The sequence below is a fragment of the Salmo salar genome, chromosome 12, assembly GCF_965601325.2.
Source record: "Salmo salar chromosome 12, fSalSal1, whole genome shotgun sequence".
NCBI lineage: Eukaryota > Metazoa > Chordata > Actinopteri > Salmoniformes > Salmonidae > Salmo > Salmo salar.
This window is the reverse complement of record NC_138302.1, coordinates 66,015,655-66,022,189: the sequence shown is the minus strand read 5'-3', so window position 1 is coordinate 66,022,189 and position 6,535 is coordinate 66,015,655.

Sequence of the window (6,535 nt, the reverse complement as noted above, 5' to 3'; positions counted from 1 at the left end):
CCAAATGTTGATATTTTGCACAATCAGATCTGAAAAGATCTGATATGAAACGACCTGATGTGATTGGTCAAATGACCAATTAGTGGGAAAAAATATCAGAATTGGGCTGCCTGTGTAACCTCAGCCAAAGACCACAATCGGCCTAGCTTTTATTTTGACTATAGTAGTAATTTTAGACCAAATCAAAGATTATCGGTTGTGTACACACATTACCCAATGTTATTGCAGTTGCAGCGAAATGTTTGTGTTTCTAGCAACAACAGTAATACTTAGCAATAAAAAATAATACATTATCCAGAATCATTTTCTAAAATAAGGTATATAGGATGAGCCATGACTAGAATACAGTATATACATATAAAGTGGGTGAAACAGTATGTAAACATTATTAAAGTGACCAGTGTTCAATGACTCTATGTCCATGTACGTAGAGCAACAGTCTCTAAGGTGCAAGGTAAAGTACAGTGGTGGCCGGCTACAACAGTGACTAAGGTTCAGGGCAGGGTACTGGGACGACAATCTGCCTAGCTTTTATTTTAACTATTTTAACACTTATAGACCACAGTGGATAAAATGGCATTGACAAGGGAACCTGATACAGTCATAATTAGATCAGCACTCCGACTCTGAGACGCATCCCATGTGCTCAAAACAGGGACACTCAAATCAAGAGGTTTTTTGGGGGGCTTTTATTTTGACAGTGAATTCCAAAAGTCACTTTTTAATTGTTACTAGCTGTTGCTTATTTTTGCCAGTATACAAGACAACAGCCACAATTACATATTGCATAAATGAAAAATGTTCTAGAAAGAAAATAAAAGGTTTTCTTTCATCAATGCAATCTAATGGGAATGGAAACTAGAGTGCAAAAGCAGACTTAATCAGACTTTTTTTTTGTATTTGTATGGTCCAAAATCACTTACTGGAAAATGCATGAGAGGAAACTATGTTTTAGGCCCCAAACATTCCATTCTCCCATCGGTGATCCTCTGCTACTATACTGCTTTTTGTATATAGAGGATTCCCAACACCTTTGTCTCCTACCTCGGGTCTTCAGATGTTTGAAGAACGTCACAGAGAATATGATACCTGTTTGGCTGTTCAACATCTAGACAGCAGTGTAGTATTGTTGTTATAAAACCATATGCACAGATTTATTTTGTTTATGTCACTCCTAAACCTCAGCTACAAACCTGAGGTTTGTACGAAGCCTTTGCCCTAGGTCAAAAATACTGTATATTTTATCTTCAACCTTTGCCTAGCCTCGAACAACCGCTAGCGCGCACTGTTGTTGTTGTTCTGAAAAATTCAGCCCTGTTTACATTAGTGGCTACTGATAGAGTTTCTGTATCCCAATTAGCACATCCTGAAACTATGGATATTTCTGCGTTTGTGCAGGATTTTTCTTTACATAGCTGAGTGCCCACTCTGCTGCCTACGTAGCTGTTGTGCTGAGTGCTCTGTTGCCACTACGCTCCCCCCTCCTAGATCGGCTTTGTCTGTTCATTAGTGTAGCCTAAAAACTTCATGTTGTACACAAAACTGTTCGAACTATTGCCTTCCATGCCTCAGCAAGCATAAGCGTGATTTCATTTCCTTTTTTTCAGGAGGGGAGTTGGCTACATGCCAGTGGAGGCTGGTAGGAGGAGCTATAGGAGGACAGGCTCATTAATGGCTGGAATGGAATAAATGGAGCAAAGTCAAACATGTGGTTTTCATACGGTATGTTGGATGTGTTTGATACCATTCCATTAATTCCATTCCAGCCATTACAATGAACCCGTTCCCCTATAGCTCCTCCCACCAGCCTCCACTGCTACATGCAGCTATTTAAGGGAAAAGAAAAGGAAAGACCAAGTCAGTTGTACAACTGAATGCCATCAACTGAAATGTGTCTTCTGCATTTAACCCAACCCCTCTGAATGAGAGAGGTGCGGGGGGCTGCCTTAATCGACGTTCACATCTTTGGCACCGTTTACGTTTTACACAAAATACCTTATTGGCATGTTCGTACAAACTTTGTTGTTGCGAGATCAGCAGCAGGAGGAGTATGCAGGTCGGCAGGCTAGCCAGCAATCTGAAGCTATGGGAGCTGCAGGCCGTAAGCAATGGCGGGAGAAGAAGAATATTGGGACAGGGACACAGAAAGGTGGATTTCTGAGGAGGAATGGAGAGGAAAAAATAGGAAGAAGAGGTTGAAGAGAATGAGGAAAGCAGAGGTTGGATTTGAATTTGAGGCAGATAGCAATAAAAATTGAGATGGGGTGTCGAAGAAGATTGGTGTCAAGCACAAACGGGGTGAGCCGTGTGCAAGAACAAGTTCTTTGGGTGAAATGGAAGTGAATGAGGGCAAATTAAGTGAGGTGGAAGGTGTGGTGGAGACCTTGGAGTGCAAGCCAGTCATCGATGGGCATGATAAAGAAGAATCTGGTCCAGTTGGAGGGACATTTTTGGAGAAAGTCCTTACCCAGTGGTGAGAGTGGGGAAACAGATGAGTCATTGTCAGTCCTTTTGAGTTTTGAGTCTGAGTTTTTACCTGACAAAGTTATGCTAGGATATAATAGTTACCCTGTTAGAGCTTTTGTGCCGAATTCATTGTGACGTTTCAGGTGCAACATTTATGCTCATGTCACAGCAGTGTATTTGTAGGAGGGAGATTCCAAGATGTGGGAAGTGTACAGGAGGGAATTGGACAGAGGACTGTGTAGTTTCGGTGGATAAAGTTGTTTGTGTCTACTATAGGGGTGCCAATGTTGCTGGGATTCGGAAGTGTCTGGTGTCAGGTGGAGGTGGCCAGAGTCAGAGTAGTGCATAAGTTGTCGTAGGCTGAGGCGGTGAAGTAAGTAGAGGAGCATGGGTCAAGGGTGAGGGCCAGAGAGGATATTTGTGAGTAGTGGACCTGTGCCAGCACAGAGGGATAAGCCAACAAGTGATATATGCTTCAGTAACTGTACCTCAGAAATGGAATGTAGATCACATTGAACTTGCCCATTATCAGAACTTGCCCCTTGTCAGACTCTTTTTACCGGTCCGGATACATGCTTGGCTGCCTAAAACATTCAACTGCCCAGAGGTGGAACGCAGCAAGACACAGGGTGCGTTTGAATAGTAAGACAAAAGCAACAGATTGTAGATGAATGTCAGGGAGGTGCATCTGTGACAGCCGACAGTCGGACACTAATGTGGTTTTCCAGCAGCAAGGCTCAAATCAACATGGCAGTGTTGCCATTGTTTATAAAAGTTTTTCTTTATAATGTCGAAATAAACATGGCTCCAACCCCCATATCAGTATAACATACTCACAAACTGAAGTCATATGTTTAGGCCTACATTATACAATCAGTTAGTGACAGAGAGACTCAAATATTACATTCATATCCACTGTATATATGCGTCGTGACAAAGTTGGTTCCTGTTTCAGTCATGTCTTTGGTCACTTTCGCGTAGTCAAACAAAAACACACTAATGATTGGTTAACAATAGATCCTCCCACATGCAGGTGATGGCTGCAGAATGAAGTTGGTAAAGAGCAAGTTCACAAACTTGCAGTCAAAACTTAATGACCTTTGTTTGATTACATGATTTTTGTAAAGTTCATGCAGTTGACATTTAGACCGAAGACAGTGCGGGATGAAGATAGGAAGAAACTGATTCTCCAATAGAAATCCCCGATAACGCTTGTAGGCGATGTCATGGCGATGTTGGCTAGTTAAGCTCATGCACAGAAATACGCAATCGGGTCTAACAGTCATCTTGTGCTGAACTGCACATGTGCAGGCCGTCAAATCAAAAGGCACTCCTGCGATATAAATTAAAACATGTCAATTGGTCACTTTCACGAGGTTGGAGTAATAACATGTTCAGCTACTTAAGACATTTGCGTGAATCTAGGTTGTGCCTTTGGATTTAAGAAAAATTATAACTAAGGAAGAATTTTTCACTTCTCTCATTGACTTCTCAAACCACAAACCCCAGCCTGCTTGGTCTGTTTCACATATATTCCCGGAAGTCTCACGATGTTGTGCCTTTGGGTTTAGAAACTCTGTGTGTAGGTGCAAGTTGGACAAATTTTAAACCCATAATGGTCACCGACTTGACAAAAGTGATCCACTCAAACGCGCCCACAGACAGGCAGTTTAATTAGTAATTGAATGTTATTTTTTCATCATTGTAAACATTGGCTAAACTGTGCAGAAAGCAGACAGGGAGTCAAGTAGTGTTATTTTTTTCAGGAACTACGATATGGCAGCAACTATAAAGATTAGCCTACGTCATCACACAAAATGTGTCCAAAGTGTAGGGACTGTGCCCTACTTGTGCAACTGCAATATCCCTTACAACAGACAGACAGGAGAAGCCTGTAGCCTTCATAATATGTTTTGGAATGTTCCTTCAAATCTCAGCAGGGTTTTTATTTCAGCTGTTCAGATATATGAGGCGGAGACACGGCACGTTTGAGTGGTAAGGTGAAAGTAGCCGACTGTAGACAGAAGTCGACTTTGGGGACAGCAAGTCGGACAACTTCTGCTGTTTCTATGAAAAGAGACAATGGAAGATATGGCATTCGCCTTTGTTATTGCTGATGAAGCTGATATGGAAAAAATATATATTGACATATATTTTAACAACATGTATGTAAATGTATTTACGTACATGTAAATTACAGCTATCTAAATGTATGTGTAAGCCTTATACAGTGAACAAAAATATAAAGGCAACATGCAACAATTACATTTGTTTTACTGAGTTACAGTTCATATAAGGAAATCAGTCAATTGAAATAAATTAATTAGGCCCTAATCTATGGATTTCATATGACTGGGAATACAGATATGCATCTGTTGTTTGCACATATCTTTAAAAAAAGTTATGGGCGTGGATCAGAAAATCAGTCAGTATCTTGAGTGACCACCATTTGCCTCATGCAGCGCGACACATCACCTTCTAATAGAGTACATCAGGCTGTTGATTGTGGCCTGTGGAATGTTGTCCCCCTCCACTTCAATGGCTGTGCGTTTTTGCTGGATTTTGGCAAGAACTGGAAGATGCTGTCGTACACATCGATCCACAGCATTACAAACATGCTCAATGGGTGACTTGTCTATTGAGTATGCAGGCCATGGAATTATGTACAGATCCTTGTGACATGGGCCCGTGCCTTATCATGCTCACACAAGAGGTGATGGCGGCAGATGAATAGCACAACAATGGGCCTCAGGATCTCATAACGGTATCCCTGTGCATTCAAATTGCCATTGATAAAATGCAATTGTGTTCATTGTCCATAGTTTATGCCTGCCCATAGCATAACCCCACCACCACCGTGGGGCACTTTGTTCACTATGTTGACATCAGCAAACCGCTAGCCTACACGATGCCATAAACGTTGTCTGCCATCTGCCTGGTACAGTTGAAACTGGGATTAATCCATGAACAGCACACTTCTCCAATGTGCCAGTGGCCATCGAAGGTGAGCATTTGCCCACTGAAGTCGGTTAAAACGCCAAACTGCAGTCAGGTCAAGACCCTGGTGAGGACGACGAGCACGCAGATGAGCTTCCCTGAGACGTTCTGACAGTTTTTGCAGAAATTCATTGGTTGTGAAAACCCACAGTTTCATCAGCAGTCCAGGTGGCTTCGTCTCAGACGATCCTGCAGGTGAAGAAGCCGGATGTGGAGATCCTGGAGTCAGCATGCCAATTGCACGCTACCTCAAAACTTGAGACATCTGTGGCATTGTGTTGTGTGACAAAACGGCACATTTTAGAGTGGCCTTTTATTGTCCCCAGCACAAGGTGCACCTGTGTAATGATCATGCTGGTTAATCAGCGCCTTGATATGCCACACTTGTCAGGTGGATGGATTATCTTGGCAAATGATAAATGCTTACGAATAAGAATGTAAACAAATGTGTGCACAAAATTAGAGAAATAAGGTTTTTGTGGGGTATGGAACATTTCTGGGATCTTTTATTTCAGCTCATGAAACATGGGACCAAAAATGTACATGTTGTGTTTATTTTTTCGTTCAGTATATGTACATACACTGAGTGTACAAAAAATTAAGGACACCTTCCTAATATTTAGTTGTACCACCCCCGCCCATCTTTTTTGCCCACAGAAGAGCCTCAATTCTTGGACTCTACAAGGTGTCGAAAGCGTTCCACAGGAATGATGACCCATGTTGACTCCAATGCTTTCCACAGTTGTGTCAAGTTCGCTGGGTGTCCTTTGGGTGGTGAACCATTGTTGAAACACACAGGAAACTGTTGAGCATGAAAACCCAGCAGTGTTGCAATTCTTTACACAATGTGGTGTGCCTGGCACCTACTACCATTTGCCGTTCAAAGGCACTTAAATATTTTGCCTTGCCCATTCACCCTCTGAATGGCACACATACGCAGTTCATGTCTCAATAGTCTCAAGGCTTAAAAAACATCTTTAAATCTGTGTCCTCCCCTTCATCTACACTGATTGAAGTGGATTTAACAAGTGACATCCATAGAGCTCTATGGTGGAGGTGTCGTAATACCAAT